Genomic DNA, 18,530 nt, shown 5'->3' on the forward strand with positions numbered 1-18,530 from the left:
TTTGGGAGGCAGAACAGGTGGATCTCTGTGAGTTCAAGGCCAGCCTGGTCTACAAAGAGAGTTCCAGGACAGCCAGGGCTACACAGAGAAACCTTGTTTCGAAAAACAAAAACAATATGCCCAAGAGTGGTATAGCTGGGTCTAGGGGGAGATTGATTCCCAATTTTCTAAGAAAGCGTCACATTGATTTCCAAAGTGGCTGTACAAGCTTGCATTCCCACCAGCAGTGGAAGAGAGTTCCCCTAGTTCCACATCTTCTCCAGCATAAAGTGTCTTCAGTGCTTTTGATCTTAGCCATTCTGACAGGCCTAAGGTGGTATCTGAGAGTCGTTTTGATTTGCATTTCCCTGATGATTAGGGATGTTGAGCAATTCTTTAAATGTCTTTCAGCCATTTGAGCTTCCTCTGTTGAGAATTCTCTGTTTAGCTATATAGCTCATTTCTTAATTGGACTGTTGGGCATTTTGATGTCTAATTTCTTGAGTTCTTTATATATTCTGGATATCAGCCCTCTGTCAGATATGGGGTTGGTAAAGATCTTTTCCCATTCTGTAAGCTGTCACTTTGTCTTGTTGACCGTGTCCTTTGCTCTACAAAAGCTTTTTCGTTTCAAGAGGTCCCATTGATTAATTGTTTCTCTCAGTGTCTGTGCTACTGGTGTTATATTTAGGAAGTGATCTCCAGTGCCAATGCATTCAAGACTACTTCCATGAGAATAAGAAGCACAGTGCTAGAGAGGTCCCTAGAAATCCACGAAGATACTTCCACAATAGACTATTGGCAATGGTCGAGAGAAAGCCCAAACTGACCTACTCTGGTGATCAGATGGCCAAACACCCTAACTGTCATGCTAGAACTCTCATCCAATGACTGATGGAAGCAAATGCAGAGATCCACGGTCAGGCCCCAGGTGGAGCTCCAGGAGTCCAATCAGTGAGAAAGAAGAGGGATTGTATGAGCGAGAGTTGTTGAGACCATGATTGGAAAAAGCACAGGGACAAATAGCCAAACTAGTGGAAACACATGAACTATGAACCAATAGCTGAGGAGCCCCCAACTGGATTAGGCCCTCTGGATAAGTGAGACAGTGATTAGCCTGAACTGTTTAGGAGGCCCCCAGGCAATGGGACTGGGACCTGTCTTTAGGAGGACTGGGGAATCCATGGCTGATATGTAAAATTAAATTAAATTATAAAATTTAAAAAAAGAAAAACAAAAACAAACAAAAAAGTATTTAAAAAAGCAAGAATGCATGAATCTGAGGTGAAGAGTGTGTTGGGAAGAGGTAGAGTTTGAAAATGATGTAAATACAGTATTCATGTATGAAGTAATAAATCTCATCTTGTCTTCTTCCTTTTATTCAGTCCAGACTCTAACCCACCTCCAGTGGGCACCCCAATCAGCCTAATCTAAATAATCCCTCATCAGCATCCCTCCTAGGTGATGCTAGATCCCATCAAGAAGGCAATCAAGATTAACCATCACATGAGGTAGTAGAACTAATTATGCAGTTTGTTATTTAGACTAAAGTGGAGATAGTTTAAACAGGCCAACTTTTGGTATTTGCTAGATTGTATTTCAATGTTGAAATCAAGGAAACTGGCATACTGTGGAGAAATAAAGAAAAATGCTGCATGTTCTCAACATAGTTAAAAATGAATGATTTGTCTACTTTGACTAGGATAAAAATAAATTCTGAAAAGACAGCATTACCTTTCCATGAATACCAGAAATCACTGTGCTTTTAAGGATACTATCTCTTCAACACCAATTGTTAAAGAAGCTATTCATTGCTCTTCTCTTTTCCCAAGTCAAATTATGAGTTGAACCTAAGAACTACCAACAGCAGTTTTCTCATTATGATCTGTTGTAAGGTTTACTATGATGCTATTCTAGAGTTTGCTTCCACACAGCAAGAATTATCCAAGAATTAGAGAAGCCTTCAAATAAATGCTGAGTGCCATCACATTTGCTAAACATGGAGCCTTCCAAAGACAATCCAGAGAGCCCAGAGAAAAACTCACTCATATGCCAAGACAATCTGTAACAAAAGGGTCAAGACCATTCAGTGTAGAAAGGACAACCTCTTCATGAAATGGTACTGGAGAAACTAGTTACCCACTTGCAAAAGAATGAAGATGGAAGCTACACATATGTAAAAACTTAACTCAAAATGGATTATATATCTGAACGTAAGATTCAAAGCTCAAACCGTTAAAAGGAAACAGGAAAAAGCTTCAAGGCATTGGAATTAATATGAATTTCTCAGATATGACATTGAAAATACAGCAGCAGAAAAGAGAAAAAGACAAGATGGAACTACAGCACACTTACACATCAAAGCACACAATCAACAAAGTGAAGAGAGAATCTGCAAAATGGTAGATATATGCAAATTACATATTGGATAAGATATTAATATGAAGAAGATATTTTGTATTTTAATTTTGTAATATATTTTTGTCCTACAACTCAAACAACAGAAAACACACTCAACTTAATAATAGGCCAATGACTTTCAGGACATTTCTTCCAAGGTGAAAGTATCATCTAAGACATAAAAGACGGCAGAGATAATACCTCATATCCGTTGTAGAATGACTGCCATAAAAAAAATTTCAGTGTTGGTGAGAATGTGCAAAAATTGAAGCCTTTGTGCACTAAGGTAGAACTACAGAATGGCACAACTGTTGCAGAAAACAATACGAAAGATAATTAGAAAACCCAAGGCCTCATTACCATATGATTCATCAATCTTACTTCTGTAAGTATGCTCAAAATTGAAAGTAGGGTCTCAAAAAAAATTTTGCATACCTGTACTCATAACAGCACCAGACACAAGAGCCAGGAGGTGGAAATAAACCCAAATGTCCATCAATGGTTGGGTAAACAAAATGTGGTAGATACAAAATGGTTATTATTCAGCCTCAAAAATGAAGGAGCTCCTGTCTCAGTTTACAACATATAGTTATCAGGCTACTTGAAACATGCCAGTCATCAATAGAATAGTAATACTGTATAATTCCAGCTGCAGCAAAAATTTTTATATCCAAACAGATGAGCTCTACTGTTGAATTTTATTGACGAAGAAAGATGATGAGATCACATACAAGAAGCTGTCTCATTTAGGTAATAACTGTTTCAGGCTGGAGAGATAGCTCATCAGTTAATTGAACTTGCTGCTCTTCTAGAGGATCTAAGTTTGGTTCCTAGCATCCACACTTCAGCTCATAATTGTTTGTGACTCCAAGTCCAGTGGATCTCTTCAGGCACCCACGCATACATGGCATACACAAAGAGACACATGCACATAAATAAAAACAGAATTTTAAAAAAAACTAATCCTAACTTCTTAACTGTCTGTATTAAAACAAATGTACAGGAAACCTGGGCTGAATATAATCATAGTTCTTCCCTGGACAGGAAGTGAAGTGTGATAGTAAAAAACATCCTCTTGCCAGGCATGGTAGCACATGCCTTTAATCCTAGGACTCAAGAGGCAGAGGAAGGAGGATCTTTGAGTTTGAGGTCAGCCTGATCTACAGAGCAAGTTCCAGGGCAACCAGGGCTTCATAGTAAAACTGTCTCAAAACATCAAGGGGTCATCCCTGAAAAACATACAAACAAGTAACATTATGCAGATTGAGTAGGCTGTGCTTACATATTTAGAAACACACACAAAGTCCTTGTGGGTAACATGTATCAGAAAACCTTCAAATGTTCCTGTTGAATTCAAAGCACTTCCACTGACCACATCAGTGTTAACTGTTTCTAAATTCATAAAGTATTCAGAAGAAAATTATGAATGATAAAAATGCTATGCTCTCACAGATGTCATAAATATTAAATTTTTCTGCTACCATGTTGTATACACAAATGACTATCATCATCACCTTTAAATTTAAGAGTAGAAGGCAGTGCATGTATACACAGGCAGTCAAGTTTTTTCTTCCTCCTTCAAGTCATAACAATGCTATACATTTATCAATCTAATGATTCAGATTAACTACAGGCTGTGAAAACCACACAGAACAACAAAAATTATAAAAGGTATTTCAATTATTTATTTAAAACAAGTAATACACGGCTGGAGAGGTGCTTCAGTGGCTAAGAGGAGTGTAGTGCTCTTGCAGAGGACCCAGGTTCAGTTCCCAGCACCCAGTTCACAACTGTTTATAACTCTAGTTCCAGAGGATCTGACACCTTCTTCTGTTATCCAATGACATTGGGTATGCACACACATGTATGCAGGCAAAACACTCATACACATAAAATAAAAACAAATCAAAAAATGAACAGGTAAAGCTATATCTTAAATTTAAGAAATCAATAGGAGCACCTATTTTGCCACATACTATGCTAACGAACACGAACAAGAAATAGGTGAACACTATAAACATTATCCTTCATGACTGTGAGAGAAAAGTATGAGAAACAAGTTGACATGTAAATAAAGGAAAGACTCTTCTGAGCATGGTGGTGTACATCTGAGATCCCAGTACTCAGACAGCTATGGCAGGAAGATCATGAGTTTAAGGCCAACCTGACCTCTACTGAGTAAAGTAGGTATCCCGGGCTTCATATGGAGACCCTCTCCTCAAAACTTACCTAAATAAATAAGTGAGGAAATTACAATTATCATAATCCAAAATGAGGGGCAAAAAGGTGACCAGATAAAGAGCATCATAATGATGAGAGAAATGAGGTGAGCAATTACAAGAATATATGTGAGAACCATGGCACTGTGGAAAACTTTCCTCCTTTATCTCAGATCTAATTTATTAAAATAAGTCAAGCAAGTTAGAAGGTTGGAGGAAAACTATGTTTTATTCACCTTATTCAAGATTTCCACAGTAACTACCTACACAGTTATTGAACATTGTGGCCAAAGACCAGAGTATTCAATATAACAGATTTTTAAAATCTAGATATAGAAAATGTAATCAGAGCTATTGATTAAATTAAATTATGTACAATTTTGAAGTCTGAAAACAGTTTATAACAAACTTGCATTATTTTTATCCTGACCTTAAATTTGGCAGCATTCTGATTTCCCATGTACTTCTTTTCCAATATCCTCTCATAATATAATCTATAATTAATATGAAATCAGTTACTTCATGCTTTGAAAAAAAGGGAAAGTGCTCTATGATGTTAATTAGTTATAGTATTAATGTCCAGTACCTGTCAAAGGCAGCATTTAAAATATCAACTATTTTTGCTCCTCATTCCTGCAGCAACAGAATATTCTCTGTGAAAGCTGCCACAACTGAACTTAAAGAAGCAAAAGCAAAATATAAATACAGCACTTGTGCAGATTTTCACAGTAATTTTTAGGTTATCAAGGAAACATCTAGAGTGTTGATCTGGTTATACTCAATTCAAACAAACTACTTGTCACATTAACTACCTCCAGGAAGTTACTCCAAACACAAAATAAACTGTTTATGCCCCTACTCAGATAGATAACATGACAGATTGTTATTAGTTGAAGACAGATGAGATACATTAATTTGATTGTGACCATGTGTTTAATTTTACCCTGCCATGCACACTCTCTAATGCTGTCTTTCTATGATGCCATTGTAAATCATGCCGTATTAGAAGAATTGCTAACTCATGAAAATAAAAAAATAACCAGAACTTGACTGTAACTTTGCAGCTTCTTAAACCAACCTTCTTACCAAAGTAATGGCCTTGAGTATTACTGCATTACACACAGGGATAAAGCCAGAACACTGAAACATCCAAGAAGCTACTTTAGTTTCTAGTATCAGTTTAAAGATGGGAAGGCAATTTAACATTTTTCCTATTCACTAGCTTTTTACTAAGATGTCTCTTCTTGCCTGTTTCTACTGGCTTGTTTATCCACTAGTTTAAATTAAACACATCCTACAATGATGATGCATTCTGTATTTGTTGCAAGCTTTCTCCTTAGATTAAGATCCTCATTTCAGATTGTTCATGATACTTTTGAGAAACAAAAATTAAGGTTTCATAAAGCTCAATATTCTTGAGATAATAAGATTGTTAGTAATTCCCACCATGCTTACAAACTTATTTACAAACAAGTAAACAAAAGAATTTCCAAATACAATAACCACCCAGAAAGTATTGATAGTGTGAAAAAAGTTTTTAGTTTTTTTAAAATAAGGGAGAAAGATTCCCTGGGAACCTGTAGGCCACTCCAACCAGGGAAGAAGGTAGACTAACTGAAGATCTTCACCTCTCACTCCATTCCTCCAAATCCAGTCCTCTAGTCTTATCGCCAGCTCTGTAGCAGACCACTTGCTGCAGCTTCCCTTCACCTCCCTGCCTCATTGAAGATTGGTAGCAGACCACCTGCTGAGGTCTTCCCTTCCTCTCTGAGCCCTATCACCAAGGATTACTTAGAACTTCTCCTACAACCTTCTTTATGCCCACTCATTACATTATCCCTGCTTTCAAATCTATCAGGTATTCCCTAGGAACATGCCAGCCAGGCCTGCCAGAGAAGCAAGTAGGCAAAGCAGGTAAGCAAGCTTCAGATCTTCAATCTCCTTCCTCTCCTCCATATCCAATTCCCGAGTCACATTCTCAAGTCTATAGAAGACTACATGTTTTGGCCTCTCCTCACTCTCTGCCCTCATTCCCAAGGGACTATGCAGATCTGAGAGGAAGACCCTGTTTTTCTCCATCCTATGGACCCACTCTGGTATCCACTAGTCCATCCCCATTACTAAGTGTCAGTTCCCAATACCTAGACACATTTTACCTGGAATCCCCAAGAGCCACACCTAGTAGGATCCCAGAATTTCTACCAGGCAACACATAACCACTACACTCCCCCAAGAACTACAGAGGTTACAAAAAACAAGAAACAAAACACCCACCCAACAAAGACAAGACCAAATATCAGCACCTAAAATTTCAGTCTTCCCAAACTCAGATAGATGCCATCTTAAAAACACAAGCAGTAACAGTCAGGACAATATGTCTCCAATAGGACCCAACAACCCTACCACAGTAGGCTCAAGTATTGCAACATAGCTGAAGCACAAGAGACTGACTTTAATGTTGCCTTTATGAATATGACAGAGGTCCTTAAAAAGGAAATGAATAAATCCCTTAAAAAAATCTATGAAAACACAAACAAACAGTGGACAGAAATGAACAAAAAGTTCAAGACCTGAAAGTGGAAAGAGAAAATCCAAACTGAGGGAAATCTGGAAGTGAAAAATTTAGGAACTCCAATAAAAACTTCAGAGGCAAGCCTCACCAACAGAATGGATGGAAGAGATGGAAGAGAGAGTCTTAGGCACTGAAGATACAATAGAAGAAATGGATACCACAATCAAAGAAAATGTTAAATCCAAAAGAATCCTGGCACAAAACATAAAGGAAATCTGGAACACTATGAAAAGACCAAATCTAAGAATAACAGGAAAACAGGAAGAAGAAACCCAGTTCAAAGAGATAGAAAATATTTTCAATACAACCATAGAATATTTTCCTAAACTAAAGTGGGATATGTCTATTTAGGTACAAGAAGCATATAGAACACAAATAGATTGGACCAGAAAAGAACGTTTTCTTGGCACATAATAATCAAAACACTAAAAAGACAGAAGAAATAAAGAATATTAAAAGCTGCAAAGGAAAAAGACCAAGTAACACATAAGGGCAGACCTATTAGAATAACACTTGACGTCTCAGTGGAGACTCTATGAACCCGAAGGGCCTGAACAGATGTCCTACAGTATCTAAGAGATGTTAGCTCAGACTACTACCTAACAAAACTTTCAATCACCATAGATGGAGCAAATAAAACATTCCATGATAAAACCAAATTTAAGCAATATCTATCTACAAATTTAGCCCTACAAAAGGCGCTAAAAGGAAAATCCCAACCTAAGAGGTTAACCATACTCAAGAAAACACAAGGAATAAATGATCTCAGAACAACCAACCCAAAAGGAAAACACACACAACAACAATAATAATAACAAAATAACAGGAATCAACAAATACTGCTCATTGATACCTCTCAACATCAATGATCTCAATTCCCCAATAAAAAGAGACTAACAGAAGGGATACAAAAATAAGATCCATCCTTCTGCATTCAGGAAACACATCTCAATATCAAGGATAGACATCAGCCAAGGATAAAAGGATGAAAAAAGATATTCAAAGCAAATGGACCCTTTAAGAAGCAGGCTGATGTAGTCATTTTAGTATGGGACAAAATAGACTTCAAACCAAAGCTAATCAAAAGAGATAGGAAGGATGCTACATACTCATCAAAATCCATGAAAGAACATGGCAATTCTTAACATCTATGCCCCAAACACAAGGGCACCCAGGTTTGTAAAAGAAACATTACTACAACTTACATCATCTATTGACCCGTACACACTAATAGTAGAAGACTTCAATACACCACTCTCACCAATAGACAGTTCATCCAGACAAAACTACACAGAAATACTGAAGCTAACTGACATTATAAACCAAACAGACCCAACATATTTACAGAACATTTCACCCAAACATAAAATATACCTTCTTCTCTGCACTTCATGGAACATTCTCCCAAACTGACCACACCCTTAGACACAAAGCAAGTCTCAACAGATATAAGAAAATTGAACTATCTCCCTGCATCCTATCAGACCACCAGGAATTAAAGCTAGACATCAGCAATAAAAACAACAGGAAGCTTACAAACTCATGGAATACTGAACATATACTCTCGCTGTTACGTGAAAAACAGGTCAATACAAAACTTAACTCTAGAATGAAAATGAGTACATAGCATACCCAAACTTATGGGGCACAATGAAGATGGTTCTAACAGGCAAGTTCACAGCACTAAACGCCTATAAAAAAATTGGACAGATCTTATATTGGACAGATCTTATATGCGAAGGGACAGGGAAATGAATGGGATCAAGATACACGATGTAAAAGACACATAGAATAAATAAAAAGGGGAAAAGAGAAAAAGCAAGAAAAAAGAAGCAGTTTACTGACCTTTGCTTTACACTACTGCTCAAAGAATTCCTCTGCTCAAAAACCTTCAGTAGTTTTCTATAGTTCTCATAATAAAATACAAACTCTTCCTGCCTTATACCCCACATTCTAGCTGTGAAAGAATGTTGTAAATTCCTCTTACACTCCAGCCTGTTTCTTAAATTCAGTGGCTTACTCATCCTATACCTCTTCCCTGTGTGTACCTAGTACATCACTCTGAGATAATTCTGTCATATTGTCTCTCTTACCATTATGCTATATATATGAGGCACTCAAGAATGAATAAATTACTAAATGAATGAAGGAATAATTTGAAAACAAATTAAAACAAGAGTAAACAGTATGCGGAGATATCTACATACACAAGCACTAAACCAAATTGTTGTAATTATGTTTTCTAAATAAATGCATTCTAATCAAGTCTATTTTAAATTCTAATAAAGCTGAGCTCATTTACATGATATCCTTAGGTTGTAACAGTAAAGTGTGGTATAATGAACATTCAAAAGATACTGCTATCCCAATACACCAAAAAAAAAAAAAAGATAAATGCCCCCCCCCAAAAAAATGACTCTTCTAAGGAAAATAGTGCATCTATTTAAGGAAACAGCAAAAGGCAATTTCAAGCAAAAGAAAATCATTTTGAAAAAGAAAAAATTAATTCCTGAAGGAACTTATGACTAAGTACAAAAGTTCATTTTCACCAATTCGTAGAAAAAATATAGAATATTTACCAGAAACTTTAATTCTTAGAAAAGAAGATATGCTGAAGAAACAGGCAATTCGATTTTAAGCCATAAAAATATTCTCCTCTGCAAAACCTTCAGTTCACAGTACCAATATATTAGCATATCAAATTATAACTCTGTGGATATAAAAGGCATTGTGGGGAAGAAGTTAGTATAAAGACAGAAGCAAATTATACTAACCATCTTTGATGTGTTCAGTTTTAAATAAAAAATATACCTTTTTTTCTTAAGAAAATGGGAGGAGGCTGAAGAGATGGCTCAGCACTTAAGAGCATATGTTGTTCTTGCAGAAAATCCAGGCTCAATGCCTATTATCATATGATGGCTCACAACTATCCAAAACTCCAGTTCCAGAGAATACAATACCCTCTTCTGACTTCCACAGGCACCAGGCATGCATATGATACACAGACATACATGCAAGCAAAACATTCATGAACATAAAATAAAATAAATCTAAAATATTTAAGAAAATAAAATGTACAATTTTACTTAATATGTTTGTAGTAGTTTGAATGTAAACTAGCCCCCATAAGCTCATAGGGAGTGGCACTATTGGGAGATATGGCCTTGTTGAAATAAGTGTGGTCTTGCTGAAAGAAGTGTGTCACTGTAGGGGCAGCCTTTGAGGTCTCCTTTGCTTTAGCTTTGCTCAGGGTCACAGTCCATTTCCTGTTGCCTTCTGATCAAGATGCAGCCAGCACCATGTCTGCCTACATGCCACCATGCTCCCCACAATGATGATAATGGACTGAACCTCTGAAACTGTAAGCCTCCATCTCAATTAAATGTTTTCCTTTTTAAGGGTTGCTGTGGTCATAGTCTCTTCACAGCAGCAGAAACCCTAATTAAGATGGTTTTTAAACAATACCAATTCATTTTTTGCTCATTTTTAGACACCTATTTTTCTTAAAACTGACTAGCCTCTTTATGTTTTTAGTTAACCCCAAATTATAAGTAATCCTAAACATGTACTTTAGAGTCACTACCAATGTGTAAACTACACATTCAAGTATTCACTTTCAAAAGTTAGTGTTTTGTGTAGAACATCTTTGACTGGTAATGACAATCTAGAAGGAAATACAGACAATATAGAAAGGAAAAGTTTTTGCTAAAAGACTTAAAATGTTCTGACTCAGAAGATATGTGGGGCCAAATTCTCAGTACAAGAATATCTGACTTAACATTAGCAGTCTTTCTCTTACTGAGATGTCTTCAAGGAAATTACATACTCTGAGAAGTAGGTTCAAATATAGCACACGATGCTCCTCTCTCAGCAAGAAATCCCAGTGGTCTAGCTCATAAATGCAATATGCTCTTTGAAGCTGAAATAATAAACATGTGGGTTTACACCAAAAAAAAAGTTAAAGAAAGCTGTTAGCCTGTTTGGATAGACAAGAAGTTAAAGAAACTTCTGAAAACCACAGTTCTTTCAGCCAGTAGCTTTCTCAATGTGTAACCATGTTCTGACATTGTCAGACAATAGATGTCTTTTACTGACCAGTGCAAAAAGAATTTTTTTCAGAAAAGCTAATAAGCATCTTTTAAATCAAAAATACAATTAGTATTCATGAATAGCATTCACAAATTTCATAGTGAATACTGTATTCATGGGGGAGCAATTACAAGGGAAGTAATCAATTTTGATTCACATTTCTTCTAATTAGTATCTATTCAAAGAATAGAGGAAAACTGCACTCTGGGAATTTACAACAAACAAGTATGATAGCTTTTCAGGTACCAAGAGCAATGAGAATTTTTCACTAAATCATCCATTTTCTCACTTCCTCTGCATACTGAGTGAGGTCCAATACTCACTGAAGTATGGTTCTTAGTTCATTTTTCCCTTTTATAGAACATTGTAAAACTCATTTTAATTCAGAAGTCATCATAAAAAATAAATAAATTATAGAAAATCCAATCAATAAAACTTTGGGTAGCTCTTCAAAATAATTTCTTAATTCTACATGATAATAAGCTGGGCTGTTGTGGCACACACCTTTAATCCCAGCACTCTGGAGGCAGAGGCAGGTGGATCTGAGTTGGAGGACAGCCTGATCTACAAAATTAGTTCCAGAACAGCCAGAGTGATATAGAGAAAACCTGTCTTGGAAAAAAAAAATCTACATGGTAATTAAATAATGGGCTAAAAACACTGAGTGAAAACAGTAACACCAGAAAAAAAATTAAAGTTGGTTCTATGCAACAAAACTATGAGTGAATGTTTTTCTTCATTAATGTCTACATTCCCTAGACTTTGTAAGCATGTACTGACTGTTCTCTACTTTAAAAATCCACATTTATTCCTCCCAGGCCACCTTTAACCTCTTGAGACTCAGCTCACCATGGTTCAGCCCCTGGCCTCCCTTAGTTCTTCCCTTTCAGTCATTCCATTTGGTCTATCTCCATTCCTTTGTGTCTCACATCCAACCCTCACAACAGCTCTCTACCAGGGATCTTACAATGGCCACACTTGGCTAGAACTCAGACTGGGCAACAGCAACCAAAGAACAGGACAACCAACCAACAAAGGCAAGACAAGATATCTCCACCAAGAAACACCACAAATATCATATCACCAGATGCCTAGATCAAAGTGCAAAAGCACACACATGACCCAAGAAAACATGCCTGCTGCGGAAGCCAACAATCTTATTATAAAAGACCCTGTGAAAAGCAATTTAGATGAAGCATAAGGACTTCAAAACAGCAATTATATGTCTAAGGATCTTGTCTTAGTTACATTTCTATTTCTATGACAGGACAACATGGCCAAAGCAATCAATGTTTTCTACATTACTCCAAAATACACCATGTTCAGGTTTGTCATAGCAATACCCCAATTCCTAGTACCAACTTCTGTTTTAGTTACTTTACTCTTGCTGTGATAAGAAAATATGACAAAGGCAACTTATAGAAGAAAGCATTTAATTTGAAACTTACAGTTTCAGAGGGTTATTGTCTATGACCATACTAGTAAGGAACATGGTTGCAAGCAGATAGGCATTATACTGGAGCAGCAGCTAAGAGCTCACATCTTGAGACACAACCCTATGGCAAAGAGGGCTAATTGGGAATGATGTGGGCTTTTGAAATCTCAAAGCCCACTCCCAATGACACACCTACTCTAACAAGACCACAACTCCTAATCCTTCCCAAACAGTTCTACCACCTAGTGACCAAGTATTAAAATACAGAGCACAATGGGGGCCATTTTAATTCAAGCCACCACAGACCTTAAAGATGATGTGAATAAAAGCCTTAATGAAGACCATGCAAATGCCAACAAAAAGCTGAAATAGTGAAAACAATCAAGGTTAAGAAACAAAGAACAAAGAAATAGAATCACTAAGGAAATCCAAACTGAAATAAAACTTGAAATGAAAAACTCAGAAAGTCTAATAAAATGCTCCGAGGTAAGCCTCACCAACAGATTTTAAAGACCCACAGTTAAGTATAGACCTCACCTCTCATCAAGGAATCTTCTGTTTACAACAGAGACCATTACAGAAAAACCATGAACTAATCAAAATGCAGTTGTAGAACCCTGTTCCAATGGATACATATACAAAACACTCTCATACCTAAGGCTAAGGGAATATTGCCAAAAAGAAGATTATAAGAGCCTTCAGAAGATCAGGGAGTTTGCTGTGAGACTGTCTCCTAATGTCAGAAGCTATATTCATATACCAATATGATTGCCTAAATATTAGCTGAATAAGGACAACAATGGACAGCCAAAGGGAAAGGTGGATAGACCACAAAGCCTCAACCCTACACAAAAAACTACAGGCAACTAAAGAATGCTAAGAGCAGGAGAAATAGTTCTCCCTAGGGAAGAGCATACCAATTGTTAACCAATACCAAATGATCAGGCCTGAAAACATGCATAAAAGTATCGTTTATATTTAGGAACGAGCGTGCGTGCGAGAGAGAGAGAGAGAGAGAGAGAGAGAGAGAGAGAGAGAGAGAGAGAGAGAGACACAGACACAGACACAGACACAGACACAGACACAGACACAGACACAGACACAGACACAGACACAGACACAGACAGAGACAGAGAGAAATGGAGCCACTATATAATGGAGGGTGAGGGGGAGACTAGGGGAAGAGGAGGAAGCAGAAACTGCAATCAGGATGTAATATATGAGAGAAGAGTAAAAAGAGAATAATGATAAGAAATGATACAACTAGGAATGATAATACATTTGTAATGCCAGCACTTGAGAGGTGATGGAGATCAAAGGTCTAAAGCAGTGATTCTCAACCTCTGGGTCTCATGCATATCAGATATCCTGTCTATCAGATATTTACATTATGATTCAAAACAGCAGCAAAAGTACAGTTATGAAGCAGCAATGAAAATAATATTATGGTTGGGTGTCACCACAACTAAAGGGTCACAGCATTAGGAAGGTTCAGAACCACTGCTCTAGAGAGATGACTCAGCAGTTAAAGCTCTTCTTGCTCTTACAGAGGACTGGAGTTTGGTTCCCAGCACCTGCATGTGTCACGCAGCCAACCATGACTCCCAGTCCCAGAGGATTTGGCAACCTCTTCTGACTTTCCCAGGTGCCAGGCACACATATGATGCATATACATACATGCTAACAAAAGATTCATACTCATAAAATAAATATATCTAATTTCTTTCTTTCATTTATTTATTTATTTTGGTGGAAATCAGTGAGCATTGCCTAGCACATGATAGATGCTTTGTAAAAGGGACTGGCTTTGAAGAAACAGCAAGCAATCTACCTAACTACTAAGAAAATTTGCATAGGTATGCCCAATTACTACTATATATACTTTTACTGACAGTTTACAGTTTAAATAACCAAGGAAAATCAAAACTAAGACAATAGCTTTTATCAGAAAAAATAGTAAATACCTACCATGGACTCTAGTACATCAAATACTGAAGGATTCAAGTCTAGTTCCCCTAACTAGGCCTTATTTTAAAATATAAAAATGTACCTAAAATTCATTACTTCCACTTAATTTTCTAAGTTTGAAGTAGACTACCATTCTCTACTATTCTCTAAGTGATATGTTTGCCAAGAGTCGGTTCTGAGCTCTACTATTCTCTTAATCCTTAAATTTTTCCCTTAACTTTTTGACATGTTTTTCTTCTCAGTGTACAATACAATTAAATTAAATGTTGTCTTTCTTTTGCAGACTGAAAGTCTTGCTAGGAAAGTATTGTACTGACACTAAAAGACTTCTACAACAAGACTTTAAAGTTTCCTAAGAGCAGGATTCATGACATATTTCTTAAAAAATCATCTGTATTGGATAGTTAAGTGGTTAGCCCTGAAATTATAATTATATATGTGTGCATGTGCGTATTACACAAACTAAGCATGTTATATTTATATATTTAGGAGTATAATACATATAATATGATTTAAGAACAGAGGCCATGAACTTGGGGGGCAGTGTATGTGAAGAGCAGGAGAGAAAAAAGGGAAGGAGGAGATAATATATATTTTAATTTTCAAAAAGTTTTAAAATTGTAAGCCACCTATCCACCCACAGAAGTGGTGCTTCGTGCATTGGCTTTACTAAATCATTATACAAATCTTTCTATTTCTTTTCCATGCCACTTAATTTAAAGGTATTTTAAATTATGAAGACTGAAAAACATGATCTTAACACACATACATTAAAAAAAACTGAAAGATTCTAGAATATCAGCTCACTTAGCATACCTAGTTTTTTAATTATTAAAAATGAGACCACAATCATAGTCTCATTCTTCCATTGTTAATAATATATGTTTTTAGTCTACAATAGCAGACTATCATTCTCTACTATTCACTAAATGATAATGAGAATATGTTTTCATAGCATAAATTTGTGACATTCCTATAAACCAGTAAGCTGCAATGATATCTAAAGGAAAGTTTATTTCACTATAATGATGCTTCCAGGCTTCTCTCAAGTCAGGTGGTTACTTGCAGTTAATGATCTGTAACATACCACACAAGAAGTCCTAAAAAGACTTATTTTCCATTGCATGTGAAACAATATTTGCTTTATGGATGGCTTAATGAATGCAGACATTCAATGTAACTGTAAAAGTAAAATCAAAAGAAAACTTACAAGTAACATGTTTCCTTTAAGTAAAAGGGCTGTGACCATTTTCCATTAATACTTAACCTTTCACTGGAGATTGTACCACATAGAATACTCATATCCACAAAGCCCAAGAGCTGTTCTAGGTTAATGCTAACTGCCCCCAATCAAAGGAGCAGTTACGGTTCAGAAATGTGAGATTATCAGTCGCTCTTGTTGGAATCAGAGCCACATCTCAAAATATAACAGTCCTTTACAAAACAGATGTGATTTACACATAATTGTGGAGAATATTTTAACCAAGCTACACACACACACACACACACACACACACACACACATGCGTATGCACACACATACACACACCTAACATAAATATGCCTAAAATAGTATTATTCTGCACACAAAACTTGATAATCTCAATTACTTGATCTGTCATAACTGCTAGACTTTGTAGGCACTTACATCTTTACTATTTATAATTTTATTCCATTTACTAGACTCAGCTTTTGTCTACCATATGTCCACTGTGGATTAACTATTCCCTTAGGTACAATTAAGGACTTTCCATTTGTTGTAAGAAGAGCTAAGTATGAAGGACACAGCCAGAAAAAACATTTATAACTCAACCAAACACAGAAGCACATTCAAGCTCAAGCAGTGGTTTGTGCACCATCTTTTTTTTTCATTAGACACATGTCTGAATAGCAAAATAAACTTGAGATTGAAATCCACAGCAATAGTACAACAGCTTTCACCATTCAGAGTAGCTATCAAAATTGTATTGCCTCCACAACTGAATTAAAAAAAAAAAAAAAACTCTTCTACAAGTGAAAAAGTTTTGGTTTCCAAACAATTATAGTAAACATTTTAATCATTACATTTTCAAAGATATTTCACAAAAATATCAGCTTTTGGCTTTGAAATCGTTATATAATAAAAATATACACCACCTGGACATACAATTCAGTGGCAGAGTATTTATCTAGCATTGCTCAGAAAGAAAAGAAAAAGAAGAAATACATAAATTTAGCAGAATTGCCTATTCTTGCTTATAAACAGAAGACAGGATTTTGAAGGTAGAATAGGAAAAACAACAATGGTAGCTAACACAAGTAGCTATATTATATAACAGGAATGATTCCAAGAGCTTTGTGCATTTATTTGTTACAATAATCTCCCTGTGAGTTAAATGTTATTAGTTCCACTATGTAGATATGAAAACTGGGGTACAAAATGCTAACTTACCGTAGTCACATAGTTAATACTTGAGTCCATATTTGCATCTAAGTGTCTTGATTGTATGTCTGGAACATACACTGCACCTGACCATTAAACATATTATACTATTGCTATTAAACATATTAAAGTGACAGAACATTCTATGAAATTAATATCCTTAGGGAAAAATACATCTATCTTCTTAACATTAATTGTGTTATTGTTATTTTGGGTTTGTGGAGGAAGCTGAGGTTTTTGGTGAGGCAGTGGGGTGAGATAAAGTCTCAGTGTGTAGCACGGCACTGAGTAGCCTTGAACACATTAATATCCACAAACTTACAAAGAAGTACCTGCCTCTACCTCTTCAGTGCCAGGGTTAAAGACATATATTATCATACCCAACCTAAAGTTGAATTTATAATGAAACTTATTATGTTTTTTTAGGAATAAGAGTTTGGCTACTCTAGCAGAATCGTCATCAAGGAGACCAGAGAGACTCATCCAGCAACTGATGGAAGCAGATGCAGAATCCCACAGCCAAAAACATTAGGTGGAGTTCAGGGAAGTCCTGCAGAGGAAGCAGGGTGAGGATCCTAGGAATCAGAGAAATCATAAACACCACAAGAACACGGCACACAGAATCAAGTGACTGCGACTCATGGGGGCTCAAAGAGATCAAAGGGTCTGACCTTAGTCCTTTGTATACATGTTATGGCTGAGTAGCTTGGTGTTCTTGTGGGATTCCTAACAGTGGGAGCAGGGTCTGTCTCTGACTCTTTTGCCTGCTCGTGGGACCCTTTTCCTCCTACTGGGTTGCCTCATCCAGCCTTGAAGTGATGGTATGTGCCTGGTCTTATTGTGGCTTGTTATGCCATGTTTGATTGATGTCCTTGGGAGGCCTATTCTTTTCTGAGGGGAGACAGAGGATGAAGGTGGATATTGGAGAAAGGGGAGGTGGGAGAGAGGCTGGGGAGAGGAGAGGGAGGGGAAACTGTGATCAGGATGCAATGTATGAGAGAGAAAAAAGTGAAAGAAGAAAGCTAAAAAAGAGTTTGGCTACTAAAAAAATAATTGGATGTGCAATATAAAGTGATTTTTAAATAAATATGTGATATTAATAAACTGTATGAGTTATTTCTCTATTGCTGTGACAAAACAACATGACCAAGGCAACTTATAGAAAGAAAAGTTTATCTGGGATTACAGTCTAGAGTGTTAAGAGTACACCATAGTGCTGTGGGATGTTCTGTATGCTGTGAATGTGTTGCTCTGATTGGTTGATAAATAAAATGCTGATTGGCTAGTAGCCAGGCAGGAAATATAGGCAGGATAAACAGACAAGGAGAATTCTGGGAAATGGAAGGCTGAGTCAGGAGACCCCGCAATGAGAAGTAAGATGTAAAGATACTGGTAAGCCACGTGGCAAGGTATTGATTTATAGAAATGGGTTAAGATCAAGCTAGC

The 18,530-nt window shown here is 36.6% G+C and overlaps 1 protein-coding gene across 4 annotated transcripts in view; it reads right to left on the reverse strand.

Moving 5' to 3' along the window:
• Rab28 (RAB28, member RAS oncogene family) overlaps positions 1-18,530 on the reverse strand; it is a 70,157-nt gene that overhangs the window by 10,395 nt on the left and 41,232 nt on the right. The window lies entirely within an intron of this gene.

The sequence above is a fragment of the Peromyscus maniculatus genome, chromosome 10, assembly GCF_049852395.1.
Source record: "Peromyscus maniculatus bairdii isolate BWxNUB_F1_BW_parent chromosome 10, HU_Pman_BW_mat_3.1, whole genome shotgun sequence".
In the NCBI taxonomy this organism is placed as follows: domain Eukaryota; kingdom Metazoa; phylum Chordata; class Mammalia; order Rodentia; family Cricetidae; genus Peromyscus; species Peromyscus maniculatus.